Source organism: Chelonoidis abingdonii, chromosome 7, assembly GCF_003597395.2.
Source record: "Chelonoidis abingdonii isolate Lonesome George chromosome 7, CheloAbing_2.0, whole genome shotgun sequence".
NCBI lineage: Eukaryota > Metazoa > Chordata > Testudines > Testudinidae > Chelonoidis > Chelonoidis abingdonii.
Genome location: NC_133775.1, coordinates 56,098,922 through 56,114,292, shown reverse-complemented (window position 1 = coordinate 56,114,292; position 15,371 = coordinate 56,098,922). Strand labels below are relative to the sequence as shown.

The following is a 15,371-nucleotide window of genomic DNA, read 5'->3' as shown; positions in this document are numbered from 1 at the left end:
GGTGGACCTGCCGCAGGCATGGCTGCAGATGGTCCGCTGGTCCCGCGGCTCCAGTGGACCTCCCTCAGACAAGCCTGTGGCAGCTCCACCAGAGCCATGGGACCAGCTGACCGTCCGCAGAAATGCCTGTGGCAGGTCCACCGGAGCCGCGGGACCGGCGAGTGGCGGACCGCACCCCGCGGTGTGCCGCCATGCTTGGGGCGGCGAAATTGCTAGAGCCGGCCCTGTACACCAGAGTTTCATCCCAGAAGCATGTGGTCCCATTAATGAGCATAAGTGAATTGGCATAAGCAAGGTGGAGGAATGTCTCCACTTTAAATTAAAGATCCCAAAAGTACATTTAATCTAGAGATTATGAGATATGTTTTAAAAAATGACCTATTAAAATTCACAGGTGAAATTATCAGGGATCTATAGGAAAATTAGGTCCACAGTTTTAAAAATGTAACCATATCAAACCACAATTATTGTAAGGTTACTTTATTGAAGACTAACAGCTTGGATGCAGAATGGTTAAATTCAAGATTGGTTTAAGCAGATACAACTCATTGAAGTCAGCAAAGTTGCTCCCACTTACATGAGGTGCAAATTTGATCCTATAAGTCTAGGTTATCAGGACTGAATTGCTCAGAGTTTGGGAATGGGTTAACCTTGACATTACCATTCCAAATCCAGTTTCCTGGATCCTGATTCTGCAAAGCTTGTAACCATGTGCTTATCTTTAAGTAGGTGCTTAAGTTACATTGACACTGATAAGGCTTTTTCCCAGAGGGCAAGGATAGTCTTGTTGATAAGACTCTGGACTAGGACTCAGGAGATCTGCATTCCTTTTCCACCTCTGCCACTGATTCTATGTGTGACCTAGGGAAAGCCCTTAATCGCAGTGTGCCACAGTCCTCCATCTGTAAAATGGGAGTGGTAGTCCTCCTTTGTCACATCTTATAGCTGTCTTGTCTATTTGGATTGTAAGTTCTTTGGGGCAAGGAAAGTCTCTTAGTGTGTGTTTTACAGCACCTTGCACAACGGGGCCCTGATCTTCATTGGCACTGACAAGCACTTCCTCAATACAAATAATAACAAACCTTTGTAAGGTCATAAGTGAATGAAAGTTACCCTGTCACAATTGTTTGAAAGGCCTGTGTGAAATGCTTTTGGTATTCTATATCTAGTTCCCAGTGTGCAAGTGTCCACATGAAGAAAACAACACTTGACAGTCTAAACAGAGAGGCTAAAGACTAAACAGGCAACAGAGACTGAACTACGCTTTTCCTTAGAGGTGGTTCCTCCAGAATAGAATACAACATGGCAGCTGGTGGAAGTTTGACTGGCGGCTGCCTGTTCTGGGGATGCAGACAGAACCTGAGTCTCTGTGCTGTCAGTGCAGCACTTGTCCCCAGCAATAAGTTCACCCACAAATATTAAGTTTAAAAAAAAAAAGGACCAGGTCTAGATAATGGGATCCTCATGGTAATACTCTTACACTTAGATTGTAATCGACCTGTTTTTTTCTTCTGTCTTTGTACAGCACCTAGCACAATGGGGCCCTGCTCCAGGACTGGGGCTGCTAGACACAGTGATAATACAAATGTTAATAATCAGACCTGCAGAGTCAAGGTTGCTAATGCCATTCTACTCTAAACAGCTGTTTTTACACCCTTTATAACCTCTGCAAGAAAACGACTTTGGGTCTCAATCTCAGGCCAAAGAGGGACGTAATTTTTTAACACTTCAGTGAAATCAGTCAAGTTACATGGCAGTGCAAATCTACTTGTTTTGGTGTAAGTCATATAATGTGTTAATAATAATCATACATAGCCTCTATATACTAATTTTTCTCTGTAGGTTTCTAACACTTTACTGAGATGGGTATGTGTTGTTTAGTGTTGCCACCTTTTCTTGCCCTCCTGTTCCTCAGGAACAGCTCATACTTGTCCTGTGATGACTCTCTGTGATGAGAAGAGCATTTTCTGTTTGAAAAAAACATATGTGGAATATTAATTAAAAAACCATGGTATGGAACTGAAGAGGCCCTTCATGTTTAGCCCCCTCTGGTCATGGTCAACCTCTCGCCCAGGGCGCATTCTCCTTCTCTTTTCACTGGGGAGGTAATTTACCCCAGCAAGCCTCAGTCCTGAGCAAAAGGGCCACTAGCCCCTGGGCATCTAAACAATAGTAGAGGTCAGTCATCCCAAGGAACCTCAGTTCTTCTCTCCAGTAATGGGAGTCACTCACTGCAGGAACTCATAGCCCTTCACATCACAGATTGATCATCACCCTAAAAATTCCGTCCATACATCCCTAAAGCCCTCCCAGCTTTCAGTGATAAATATCAGCGAAAGCATTTGCACTCTTCTTTGTTCCTGGAATGCTCATTTTGAGCACTTGTTTGTGTACCCACCAACCTGTTCATGGGGGTCCTACTCACGCTGCACCTTAGCACCCCTCTTCTATCATGGGGTCACTCTCCTGGATACCCCATGCCTTACTACACACTTCTCCTATAGAAAGAGAGTTGTTTGGTATGGGGTTTGTCTTTCCTGGAATAGGAGACAATACAGTCATGTAGATACAGTATTCTGGATGAGTCACTATCTAATCTCAGGAAACCCTCGGAGCTAATGTCCTCTATTGGTATATAACCAAAATCTAAAGCAGAAAGGAAAATTACAGCTTGTCACTTCTCATTGCGTCAGGTAGAACTGCCAAAGGAAAGGGGAGAGTGTGTGAGAAAGAAGAAAAGAAAATAGCAGTGAAAGGACTTTAAATTATATATTGTCACTGTTAAAAAATGATAAATTCATCAAAATTGGTGCAATTTGCAGACAGACTGACCCGCAGATTGAGAATGCAGGGGTGGAGAAAGGGAATGTGAGGTTTTCTAAAAATATGGATTTAAGACCATTAGAGCCATTTATTACTGATCTCCTCTAACAGTAATTGTGTATATCAAAACACTTCCCAGAGATGGGCAGATCGCATGAATCCTATTATACAGATTGGGAAAAAGAGATGCAGAGCCCCAGTGGGACCACTAGAGGTAGAAGAGTGATCAGTGGTGTTAGCAATATCTCAAATTTACTGGCCACTTCTACTGCTCTGTTTGTGAACTAGATCTGCTAATATTTCTGCTCTTTGTTCTGCTCTGGTAGTCCCCACTGGCTGGAGGTAGCCAGAATGCCCAGGAGGAGCAATGTGTATTGTATTGGTGTGGCAACTGCCATGCCCTTTCCCTTTCATGTTCAGCTCTTCTGCTCTGCTCACCCTCTTTCAGGCAGCTGGTGCCAATGCTGGCCCTAGGAGGGAGCTGGGTCTACTGCCAAACCACATTGAACTGGGATTTTCAATAGAGCCAACACCCACAATCAAGGCGAGGTTAGGGTTGTGCGCATTGGCTGTTACGCACTTGAAAGTCTGGCCCATTCTGTCTGGCCTTGTATAGGTGCTCAAGACTGGGGCAGAGGACCCTTGGTCCTTCCTTTCCCCCTGTTCACCCGCACAAGGGCCAACCACAGTGTGCCTATTCAGTGGGTCCAGTAGCTCTCCAGAGCCAAAACACAGGATGTTATGTCAGTGGGTCATTACTAGCCACTGGGAACTCTCATGGGACTTTTCTGTGAGACGTCCCAGTGGCCCAAGACCACAGTATGAATATTTAGAGCTGGTCAGAAAATGTTTTTTTTTCCCTGCAGAAAATGTTGATGAAAATGAAAGCTGTTTTGATTTTAATCAGAATTTTCATTGAAAAATGTTGATTTTTGTCCAAAAACTGAAAAATTTTCAGCTGAAGGTTGCCAAAATCAGTTTTCAAGTTATTGGTTTTCCAACAAAAATGTGTAAATTTTTTGAAGAAAGCAGATACTTGCTGAGAAAATGTTCATTTAAAGAAAAACCCAGTTTTCCATCAAACAAATGATTGAATGGAAAATGTTCAGCCCACCCTAATGTATAGCAGATGCTGTTCAGCATTCAGCCCTAATGTCAAATATTGATACAATTTGTGATATTCTTATGTGAGTTCTTGGTAATGGCATCATGACACATTACTGTTTCCTCATTTATAAGAGGCTGTAAAGTATGTGTAATTATTATTTATTATAAGAATAGTAATTAATAAATCTGTTTTGCCTCAAGGAACAGCTTCCAAGGTATTTATTAAAACTGTGATTCACCTTTTCCTCCCCAGTGTGTCTGTAAACTTTTGTGCATGACTAAAGTCAAGCCCCAATTATGTGTTTTCTTTACAATGCCAATTAAGCTGTTAATGAATTGATGGTGGTGTCTTTCGGTACCTGACACTGATATAGTGCAAGTGAACAACATAGTACTGAGCAGAAATAAAACACAGTAAAACACAGCTTTTCATTTTTAGCTCCACTTGCCAAGCAATTTTGAGGATGCCTCTTTAAAAGTCTTGCCAATATATGTCTGTCATAAAAATGAAGCCCATATATAGTCTGAGCCCGTAGCATGATGAGTGGCTAGAGAAAGAGGCTCAGATTCTAGGAGCGACACACACTGGTGTTTGACTAGGTCAGGGGTTGGCAACCTTTCAGAAGTGCTGTGCCGAGTCTTCATTTATTCACTCTAATTTAAGGTTTCGTGTGCCAGTAACACATTTTAACATTTTTAGAAGGTCTCTTTCTATAAGTCTATAATATATAACTAAACTATTGTTGTATGTAAAGTAAATAAGGTTTTTAAAATGTTTAAGACACTTCATTTAAAATTAAATTAAAATACAGAGCTCCCTGGACCGGGGGCCAGGACCCGGGCGATGTGAGTGCCACTGAAAATCAGCTCGCGTGCCATAGGTTGGCTACCCCTGGAGAGGCTTTGCCTGCTTGCTACATCACTTATTGCTAGTGAACCAGACCTTGCAGTCCTTGCTCAGGGAAATAGCCTTCAGTAGGAATTTTGTGGAAGTAAGCATTGTAGGCTTGAGCTCATATTTGTTCTGTTCCTCAACAGCAGCTGTTTTTTTCCTACTGATCATTATACTTTGATTTTCAAAATGACATATTTTGGGGGGGTCATTATCCTTACATTATAATAGATTCTCCAAGGTAACACTTATGGTTAATCTCAGTTGTTGGCTGACACCTGCTGTTAAATCTGCAACATCTTTTATCCCACTGGCTCAGGGTCGAAACCCTGTTGGGGGGTGGGGGGAATGGACAGGCAGATCCTTTAGCAAAGACCTTGCCTCTTTCCGTCTGGAGAAGCTCCACAGAATAAAAAGCTCCCCAAGGCTGCTAAATCCTGATAATGCTTTGAGGGGAATAACTTTGCTTGGACAGATTGAAAGACAGGCCATGCCCTTAGTGTAACCAGAAGGCTGGCATTTCTAGTGCTGGTCTTACCATGAACCCTTACTGATCTGCTTAACCCTCCAAGTGTCGGTACAATGTTGTGTTCCACAGTAGCTAAGTTCTGGGAGCGAGGGAGACAGAAAAACTACTCTGGGTCCATGCTACTAAACCAATGCTGGTAAACGTGATGGGCCCAATTCGTCCCCGGTGTACCTGCATTGACCTCAGGGATGATTCTGGCTTGAGCAGTTTGCTTCAGATCATATTGCATGTGTCAGTGAATAGCACATGCCACGCACATTTTGAAGGGCACTGTCCTGTGCACTGGATGTCTGAGATGAGAATCTGTCCTTTCATCCCAGGTTATATGAACAAAGATCTTCCTGCTACTTAGATTGTGAGCTCTTTGGGACTGCAAGAGTCCTTTCATTCTGTGTGTATGTGCACGTGTGTGTGTAGTGCTTAGCACAATCCAGTGGGGCCCTGATCCCTGACTGAGGCCTCTAGATGCAACCATAAGACACATGGTAAAAATACCAGTGTGGAAAACAGAGAGGCCTCCTACGCCTTGTTACTTGCTCTGTTGCTGAGACTCCATCATGTTGTGCTGCTGTATTAGTCCAGATCTATGAATTTTCTTTTGGAACTAGTAGGTCATGTGGAGCCTTAAAATTGACACGCACAGTTTGAGGACAGCATCAAGCTGCTTCTACCCCAGACCTGGTCCCCTCCCGCCCTCCGAACCCCTCAGTTCCAGCCCAGAGCACCTTCCTGTACCCCAAACCCCTCATCTCCAGCTCCACCCCAGAGCCCACACCCCCAGCTGGAGCCCTCACTCCCCAACCCCCTGCCCTAGCCCAGATCCCTGTCTGAACCCCTCAGTCTCAGCCCAGAACCCCCTCCTGCACCCCAAATCCCTCATCCTTGGCCTCACATCAGAGCCTGTACCCCCAGCCAGAGCCCTCACTCATACATGCACCCCAACCCCCTGCCTAAGCCTGGAGCCCCCTCCCACACCCTGAACCCCCCCATTTCTGGCCTCACCCTGGAACCCACACCCCCAGCCCAGATCCCTTACCTCCTCTCACACCCCAATCCCCTGCCTCAGCCCAGAGCCCCCTCCCATACTCTGAACCCCTCGGCTCCACCCCCAGCCCAGATCTTCCTCCTGCATCCCAAACCCCTCGTCCCAGGGCCCACCCCAGAGCCTGCACCCTCAGACGGAGCCCTCACCCCCTTGTGCACCCCCATCCCCCTAAGCCAGCCCAGTGAAAATGAGTGAGTGAGGATGGGGAGAGTATGCAGTGAGTGGGTGCAGGGCCTCAGAGAAGGGGTGGGGCATGGACAGAGATTCAGGAGGGGCAGGGCATGGGCAGGGCAATGGTGTTCAGTTTTGTGCCAGTAGAAAGTTGGCAACCCTACTCGTACCATCGTTACAGGGCTGAGTGGAGGATCTTGAAATCTTGATTGTGTTTTTCGATAACGTAACAGAAATCCAATCATGTTAAGTTTTGACTCTGAATTTCCTGCATTTGTAATGCTTGATTTTGGGGATAATTGTATCATTCTTTGTGATGTTTGTTTACCTGTAAATTACTGATATATCTTCTGTTTTAATGATAGTTTATGTATAGTTTTTCTCCCTGGAAATAGAAAAAAATAGAATCTGAGTACAAAGCCACAGATGTATGCTCAGAAAAAAATAACAGAACTTTCTGATCAGAGATTCTCCTTATCACCATTTCTAACCCTTTCACTCATTAACAGGGAGTTGGGGTGGATAATCTGTAGAGGAAGTGACACCTAGTGGTGTATGTTTTTACGGCAAGTCAATTTCCTGGAAAGTTGTGGTCCCTCACATTGCAAAAGGCTGATCTATTACGTATCAGAGTTCTTCCGTTTATTTTGCATGAAAGCATTGCTTAACCAATGAATGACTAAGCAGTGTTTAATGTGGCCATCTCAAATCTGTGCCAATGAAACCTTAATTCCACCCCACCATGTATATCAAAAGAGGTGGCAGTCTAAGGTTGCAATCATGTCTCCCTTGGCATTGTGTTTTTCAGCTCCTCTAACTCCAGAAATAAAAATGCCCACATTTTCCCATGCCATGCCCTGTGCTTGGGAAGAGCTCTGTCAAAATTCACAAAGCCACCACCAAAAGCTATGTCTATACTACACTACAACTTCTGCCAGCAGGGGCAGCTCCAGGCTCCAGCACGTCAAGTGCGTGCTTGGGGCGGCAAGCTGTGGGGAGCGCTCTGCCGGCGCCACAAGGGCGGCTTCACGAGACCTCCCGCAGGCATGCCTGCGGAGGGTCCGCTGGTCCCACGGCTTCGCCAGACCTCCTGCCGGCAAGCCGCCGAAGGCAGCCCGCCTACCGTGCTTGGGGCAGCAAAATGCCTAGAGCCACCCCTCTCTGCCGGCATAAATTATGTCGCTCAAGGGTGTGAATAAATGACCACCATGAGCGACATTAATTATGAACGCATAAACATTAATGTGCACAGACAGCGCTACGTCGGTGGGAGAGCTTCCCCTGCCAACACAGCTTCTGCTGCCCATGGAGGTGTGTGTTTTGTGTTGATGGGATAGCTCAGCATACAGCACCTTCACCAGCCGTGCTGCAGTGGCGCAGCTGTGTCAGTACAGCTGCACTGCTGCAGTGATGTACATACAGACTGGCCTAATACCATCTTTAAAAAAAAAATCTACCTTTGCCATAATGTCTACAAATCACTGCTTCTGGCATTGGGTCAGCAGGAGACTACCAATGGCTAGAGACCACTCTGACTACCAACACGATTACCAGTGCAAATGCTCCTCTCTCTACTGTTATCTTGTCCTCCCACCTCGACCCCCCATATTTGCCCTGATTGTCTGTCTGTCTTCACCTGCTATGTATTTTCTAAATGCTAGATTGGAAGCTCTCTGGGGCAGGACTGCCTCTGGCTACATCTACACTATAAGCTGGGTGTGATTCCCTGCTTGCGTATGCATATCCCTTGTATCCTGGACTCTAAAACTTTCTTCACAATTTAGAAGTGCTGAGCCTGCAACCCATGGAAACTGCATTTAGAGGAATTTTTGCTTGGTTGTGGTTTTTTGCATGTTGCACAATTCATTTAAGCCAAACTGCAAAACTGCTGCCTAGCCATTCAGTCCCTAGTCTGTAGCAGTGCATGGGATTCTTCTGTCCTAAGTGCAGGACTCTGCACTTGTCCTTGTTGAACCTCATCAGGTTTCTTTTGGCCCAATCCTCTAATTTGTCTAGATCACTCTGGACCCTATCCCTGTCCTTCACCGTATCTACCACTCCTCCAAGTTTAGTGTCATCTGCAAACTGTCCTAATTAGCCTGCCTGCCTTCACTGGTTCCAGCAAGGTCCTGCTTGTTCTTTAACTGCCCCTGTTACCTTATCCAGGGAGAAAAGACTCGCTTGTTCTGAGGGCAGAGATACCTGCCTTCCACTCTTTTGCGGCCGTTCTGCTGGCTGGTTGCCCCCTGGCTGCTGCTGCTGCTGTGGGGAGGACCCTACTGGTTTGACCCTCAGAAGGGAGTGCAAGGCCCCACTTTTCCCTTCATTTTTGGGGCCTCCCCTGGCTGGGTTGCTGCTGCCCTTGCTGCTGCTTCTGGAGCTGAGGAGGGAGTGGAGGAGGCCCTGCTTTGTGGAAGGGGTTTGTAACATCTTTGTTTCTGTGCTGGTAGGTGCCATTGTAGTGGGGAGCTGGGGGAGTGGAGCCCTCCCCCTGGTCTGTCCACTCCCTTACTGCCACCACCACTCCCTCCACCTTCCCAATTACCATCTGGTTCTGTTCTCTGCTCCCCAGCCCAGCAGTTTGCTCTGTCCTTTTTCCCATCTGGGGACAGTAGCAGCAGCGAGCAGGCACTTGTTTTTCGGGTGCCTGTGGGTGCGCGTTTCCTCTTCTCTCCCTTGGCAGGACCGGTGCTAGGGGTTTTAGCGCCCTAGGCACATGGAAATTTCGCCACCCCGCGCCCTGGTCCTGGGGCTCCGGTGGAGCTGCCGCAGTCATGCCTGCGGAGGGTCCACTGGTCCGCGTCTCCAGTGAAGCTGCCGCAGTGGTGCCTGCGGGAGGTCCACCGGAGCCGCAGGAGCAGCCGACTGTCCACAGGCACGACTGCGGCAGCTCCACCGGAGCCGCGGACCAGCGGACCCTCCGCAGACACGACTGCGGCAGCTCCACCGGAGCTGCCTGCCGCCCCCTCCGGCAAAATGCCGCCCACCAATAATCCTGGCGCCCTAGGCGATAGCCTAGGCCGCCTAAATGGAAGCGCCGGCCCTGTCCCTTGGCCTTGTCCCCCTTCCCCTGCTGCATTTGGCTGGCAGGCCCCCTTTTCCCTGCTTCACCCCCTGCCCTGCCGTTGCAGCTGCTTGCCCCCTTTCCTTTTGCTGCCTGCCCCCCCCCATTCCTCTTCTACCGCCCTATTTGCTCTGTTCTGCTTTTTAGTCCTTGATCAGTTTGTTTGCCCTGCCCTTGTCCTGCGATTCGGGTGTGGTTGCCACCCCCATTTCCTCCCTTTTGCTTCAGTTGCTTTTGAACCCACCCTGTTTTTTGCTCCATGCCTGTGATGTACTTGCGATGACCCTCCCCTTCATTCCAATCCCTTGCTTCTTCTTCCCCGCCGGTTTGCCCTCTTTAGTTGCATGCCCACGTCCCTTTCTCAGCACGTGAGACCCCCCTGCCTCCCACTTTATAATTGAAACACCAACAGACCACGGCCATTGGCAAGCAGGATCAAACCTGGGACTCCTGGAAGCTAAATGCATGAGCCTGTACTGCATGAACCAAAAGCCACATGTTCATTAGCTAAGGCTGTAGCAGACTCATTAATCTATAAGTGGTCTCGGTGCCACTAGTTGGGACAGAACACCACACCCAGGAGATGTGTGGGTTGCATAATGTGAAGTTTTATATCAGGTAATTTTTGGGGCTGCCTCAATAAAATGGAAACAAGTAATTGTTTTGTAGATAGCTGTGTAAATATTGCTACCAATGTTAAGGCAGTGATGCATTTTATCACAGGGCTTTGTATAAGTCAAATAACGTCTGGCCTTGGCGTTCTGGAGGGGCTGGACATTGGTGCTGTGTGCATGGAAGGGTGAGCATAATCCTGCAAGATATGAATGTGTAGCTCCCTTGCTGCCTGTCCTTTGGAAAGCAATTAGCACCTTTTCTCTGTATTTTATATAAATTATGAAGGCAGTGTGGGTGGAAGGTTCTGGACTCCACTGCCCAGTTCTCCAGGAAGGTATCTCTCTGGGCTCCCCCACTCCCTGGGCAGGCAGCTCTAAGAAACTTTAAAGCAGTGGTCCCCAACGCGGTGCCCATGGATGCCATGGCTCACGCCAGGGCATCTGTGTGCGCTTGCGTACTGGCTGATGGACAAGCAGCCGCTGAAATGCCACATCATCAAGAGGCGTCACTGCCAAAATGCTGCTGATTTTCGGCACCGACACCTCTTGACGTTGCCACTTCTCGGCGGCATTTTGGCGGATGCTTGTCCGCTGGCCACGGTCCTCGGTGGCTCATTGTCTGGCGCCCACCACCCAGAAAACGTTGGGGACCACTGCTTTAAAGTGATGATTTGGGTGAGTGCGTGTTTATGCTGGGAGATTTGTGTTGATTTGTGAATGAGGGGTGTTTGGAGTTATTGTGTGGGCTGATTGTGGTGGTCCTGCCGGTGGCTATGTTTGGGAGTGTGAGTTGCATTGGGGAGCTTGTACTGAGGCATACAGGCAGCAAATCAAGCTGTGAAAAACTGTGGCAGTTGGGCCAAGTAATCTACCATCTGTGCAGATTGATTCATTACCACCAGCAAAATTGTTGCATGCAAATTACCTGTAAAGGAAAGGTGGCAATTGGTGAATTACCTCTGATATCACCATGATCTATGACTGTTGGCATAGATCAGTGGTCCCCAAACTGTGGCGCAGTGGCATGGAGAAACATTTGAGGGGGGCCAGGGAGGGAGCATGACCCAGCCCCACTCTAACCCAGCTCTGCCCTGGCCCCGGCTCCCAGCTACAGCTCCGCTCCTGCCACCAACCTCCGCCCACGGCCATGGTTTCGCTCCTGACCCCAGTCCATAGGCACTGACTCTGTGGGTGCTCTGAGGCTGGAGCACTCATGGGGAAAAATCAACAGGTGCTCCGCACCCACTGGCAGCCAAGCTCCCTCCCTCCTTCTCTCCCCCGCCACCAAGTGCACCACATCCCAACTCTTCCCCCTCCCTCCAAGCGCTTCCCGCACCACCACCACCCTGCCGCCTCACAGCTGTCTGGCGGCACTTTGTACTTTCCGGGAGGGAAGAGAAGGAGCGGGGACACAGTGCCCTCAGTAGAGGAGGCGGAGAAGAAGCAGGGGCGGGGACTTGGGGAAAGGGCTGGGATGGGGGCGGGAAGGGGGCAGGGCTGGGATGGGAAAAGGCGGGGTGAGGCAGGGACTTTGGGAAGGAGTAGAATGGGAGTGGGCTGAGGGCAGTACAAGGATGGAAAGAGGCAGTGCAGGGGCGGGGCGAGGCTAGGGGCAGGGTCAAGCACCCACCAGGCAGAGGGGAAGTCAGCGCTTATGCCCCAGTCTCACCTCCACCCTCAGCTCCTGGCCACAGCTCCATTCCCAGCCATGGCTCCATTCCCGGCCCCAGACCAGCCCCCAGCTGCAGCCCCCGCCTCAGCCCCCTTGACCCTGTCCGTGCATTCCCTCTCCACCCCTGCTCCCTGCCCTGGCTCATGCGGAGTGTGCGGGGGGGGGGCGCAACTGAAAAGTTTGGGGACCACTGGCATAGACAATGACATGCCGTTCTGTTTTTTTTAATCTATAGATATAAAACTACTTTGAATGTATACTTAAGGTGGTTTGTCTATAAAATAATATGCAAGTTGGTTTGAATTTTATTCCTGATTTAAATAAAGATTTAAAGATTTAAATAAATATATAAGACATTGCTAAATGTATATTGGTTTTGTAAAATGCTTGATAAAGAAGTCTACATGTATGCTCCTTTTGATCAGCATTTTACCTTTAATTTACCTTTATAATATGTTTCAATAAATAATTCCATAAAAGACCACAGAGGACGAAAAAATCTTCAGACTGGGTCTGGAAAAAGTAATGGAATTTAATATTTTATGATGTATGATTCCACAAAAAATCACATCATTTAAGAATGCCCTGCAGTTGGCTCAGCTGGTGTGGTATGGAGTTGTTGCAAGCTCACAGGAGTTTCTGTCATTTGGCTGGTGAAAATCTGTGGGGTGAGGTGCTGTTCTCTTTTCTTTCTTTGCCTTTTTTCCTTTCTGTGCTTTTTTAAAATTTTTTTTTGAAATCTGGTACATGTCCGAAAGGTGGCTGTAGGATCATTGTGCCCAGTTCAGTGTTACTCATTCTAAGGTTATATAATATATATATATTTTTAGGGCTGTCATTAATTGCAGTTAACTCATGTGATTAACTCAAAAAAATTAATAACGATTTTAAAAATAATCATGATTAATCACATTGTTAAACAATAGAATATCAATTAAAATGAATTAAATATTTTGGATATTTTTCTACATTTTCAAATATATCGATTTCAATTACAACACAGAATACAAAGTGTACACTGCTCACTTTATTTTTTTATTACAAATATTTGCACTGTAAAATGATAAAATAGTATTTTTCAACTCACCTCATATAAGTACTGTAGTGCAATCTCTGTATCATGAAAATGCAACTTACAAATGTATTTTTTGTTACATAACTGCACTCTAAAACAAAACAATATAAAACTTTAGAGCCTACAAGTCCACTCAGACCTACTTCTTGCTCAGCCAATTGCTAAGAGAAACAAGTTTATTTACATTTTTGGGAGATAATGCAGCCCACTTTTTAATTACAATGTCACCTGAAAGTGAGAACAGGCATTCACATGGCACTTTTGTAGCTGGCATCGCAAAATATTTATGTGCCAGATGTGCTAAAGATTCATATGCCTCTTCATGCTTTGGCCTTCATTCCAGAGGACATACTTCCATACTGATAATGCTCATTTAAAAAAATGCATAAATTACATTTGTGACTGAACTCTTTGGGGGAGAATTGTATATCTCTTGCTGTTTTACCTGCATTCTGCCATATATTTCATGTTATAGCAGTCTCGGATGATGACCCAGCACATGTTCATTTAAGAACACTTCCACTGCAAATTTGACAAAATGCAAAGAAGGTACCAATGTGAAATTTCTAAAGATTGCTACAGCACTCAATCCAAGATTTAAGAATCTGAAGTGCCTTCCAAAATCTGAAAGGGACGAGGTGTGGCGCATGCTGTCAGAAGTCTTAAAAGAGCAATACTCTGATGAGGAAACTACAGAACCCAAACCACCAAAAAGAAAATCAACCTTCTGCTGTTGGCATGTGACTCAGATGATGAAAATGAACATGTGTTGGTCTGCACTGCTTTGGATCATTATCGCATAGAACCCATAATCAGCATGGACACGTCCTCTGGAATGGTGACTGAAGCATCAAGAGACATATGAATCTTTAGTGCATTTGACATGTAAATATCTCACAGCACCAGCTACAACAGTGCCATGCAAATGCCTCGTTTCACTTTCAGGTGACATTGTAAACAAGAAGCAGGTAGCATTATCTTCCGCAAATGAAAACAAACTTGTCTGAGCAATTGGCTGAACAAGAAGTAGGACTGAGTGGACTTGAAGGCTCTAAAGTTTTACATTGTTAAATACAGGTTTTTTTGTACATAATTCTACATTTGTAAGTTCAACTTTCATGGTAAGGAGATTGCACTACAGTACTTGTATTAGGTGAATTGAAAAATACTATCTATTTTGTTTATTACAGTGCAAATATTTGTAATCAAAAATATAAGTGAGCACTGTATCCTTCTTGTATTGTGATGTAATTGAAATCAATATATATGAAAATGTAGAAAACATCCACAAATATTTAAATAAATGATATTCTATTATTGTTTAATTTTTTAATCACTTGACAGCCCTATTTTTTCTCTCTCACTTCTCTTTTGTGGCCTTTGCAATTATTTAATAACCATTATTTAGAATTGTACGACCTTCATAAAAAGCATATTGCCTCTTAAAAATTAGGAACATCATGAAATCTATATTTATTCCAATGTATTTTAATGTTTCCAGTAAGGCTAAATCATATAAAATTTAAGTCTTGCTTTCCCCAAAATGGCAGATGGCACCAAAATATACATATGTCTAAAGAAGGATAGGGTAGGAGGGACTTCCACAACCACATAGCCAACTCATTGTTTAAAATAAAAGGGGGGGAGGCGACGAATGAAGAAGGGCATGAAAGGAAGCCTGTGCAAAAAATACATAGTGATGGGAACACCAGAAACAAATTTCTTGTTCAGTGTTCATGGGTGAATTTTGTAATAAATTAAAAACAAAATTCTCAGGTAAAAACTGCAATGAGATGAGTTTGAGAGTACATATTAGCTACGCAGAGTAAAGCCCCTTGTGAGGATTGGATCCTTATTCCATATGTCATATGTCAAGGAAATGCATAGTTAGGGCACCCAAGCCATCGGAATGCTTTTTTTTTTTTTTTTAAGTCAAAACCTTTATTACATCCATGGGGGGGAGGCAGAGAGAACCAGCCCCCCTGTAGCCAGCAGGGGACAGCGCGCTGACCCTGCCTGGGGGAAGGCTCCCTCTGCAGTCAGCGTGTCCTGGCGACTCCCCCCTAGGGCCCCGGCCATGTCACAGCTTCTTCAGCCAGTCCAGGGTGGGCCCTTCCTTGTCGCAGGGGTGGGAGGGGATGTCGGGCATGTTGCCATCGTCTCGCACAGGCACTGGGTGCACGTAGGGCGTCGCTCGGTTGATCAAGCCGGAGTACTTCGTGTAGGGGCTGAGCAGCGGCGTGACGGCGGCCAGGCTGCCGATGGCGAAGGACACGGTGATGACGGGCTCCTTGGCCCAGGCGTTCTTCAGGAAGGCGCCGATCTTGCTCGGCGCCGCTATCTTCCCTCCAGCCGCTGCAGCAGATGTTTAAGGACAGG

At 46.4% G+C, this 15,371-nt stretch overlaps 1 pseudogene; it reads right to left on the bottom strand.

The window, feature by feature from the left end:
* Positions 1–14,905: 14,905 nt before the first annotated feature.
* LOC116824270 (NADH dehydrogenase [ubiquinone] 1 alpha subcomplex subunit 3 pseudogene) lies at positions 14,906–15,360 on the bottom strand (annotated as a pseudogene).
* Between the last annotated feature and the right edge of the window lie 11 nt (positions 15,361–15,371).